This window comes from Vitis vinifera, chromosome 19 (genome assembly GCF_030704535.1).
Source record: "Vitis vinifera cultivar Pinot Noir 40024 chromosome 19, ASM3070453v1".
Lineage (NCBI taxonomy): Eukaryota > Viridiplantae > Streptophyta > Magnoliopsida > Vitales > Vitaceae > Vitis > Vitis vinifera.
In genome coordinates this window covers 21,250,991-21,252,156 of record NC_081823.1, presented here as the reverse complement: position 1 = coordinate 21,252,156, position 1,166 = coordinate 21,250,991, and the positions used below count along the sequence as shown (strand labels likewise).

Sequence of the window (1,166 nt, the reverse complement as noted above, 5' to 3'; positions counted from 1 at the left end):
AATTCATATAAATTAGGTAATGCAATTTTTAATACCATTTCTTAATGTTTAATTAAGTACAAGATATCCTACAACTAACTATAAAATTGGTGTATTCTACAATGATTTATTTTTATGCATAAAGTGCCCAATACAACCAGGTAGTGTTGAATGTGGATACTATGTGATGAGATATATGAGAGATATTATTGCTGATCAAGGATGTCTTACATCAAAGGTATGCACCAGTTTATTAATTTCCAATATATCAATTTTTACCTTTTTTTTCAATGTAATTGATTAAATTGTTTACATTACTCCTTAATAGTTTCACGGAAAAAAATCGTATAGCAAAGATGAGTTGAACGAAGTACGATCAGAATGGGTAATGCTGGTCACTCAGTTGATACTCTCTTCTATTTGAAGGCTTTGAAGACACTTTTTTGTATGGAAATAGATCATACTTTTGCCCAATCCAACTATCACTTTTGTTGAGGTTAATATTTTATTTTTTTTCTCTTTTGAACCAAACTATGATTATAAGTAAATTGTTTGATGGAATCACAACCAAGTTGATAATATTTTCTTTCTATTGTCATGATATTTCTCCAATTTCCCATAACTGAACTAAGTTGTTAACTGTATGCATGACTCACAGGCATCCAAAGGGAAACTTTTTGAAGCTGAAAGTTGGAAGTTTTTCCAAGTTTCTAATAGTTCATGAGCTACTGCCACAAAAAAGGTTTTTTTCATAGGGATATCAAGTTTATTATTTCTTGCCTCCTATTAAAGATCTTCTACAAGGGGATATACACTTGGAATTTTGTTGTTCTCATGTGATCATTTGTTTTCATTCTCAACTACAGAATGTTCTTGTTGGTTCAAAAGGGAACATGAAGATTTCTAATTTTGGCCATGGTGTTATACCACAACATTGTAAGTTACATCATCATCCTCATAAAACATAAAGATTTCTTCATAAAATAAATTTTTTGTTTCATTGCTTAACTTATTTATTTTTCAATGAATTTAAAACTACAAGATGATGGATTACTATATATTTATATACAACCAATGGAAGTTCAAATTACATTGCTTAATTAACTTCTAATTAAGTTTTTTCAAGTGTCGAAAATGTGGTTTGTAGTTTAATTTTCATTTCATTCAAATTAACTGTTCTATTTTTA

General features: G+C 28.6%; 1 long non-coding RNA gene across 1 annotated transcript; it reads left to right on the top strand.

Moving 5' to 3' along the window:
- Positions 1-920, top strand: LOC104878230 (uncharacterized). Its single transcript, XR_002029504.2, has 4 exons — positions 1-217; positions 308-475; positions 638-721; positions 846-920. It is a non-coding gene; the product is annotated as an uncharacterized LOC104878230 (long non-coding RNA).
- The last annotated feature ends 246 nt before the right edge of the window (positions 921-1,166 follow it).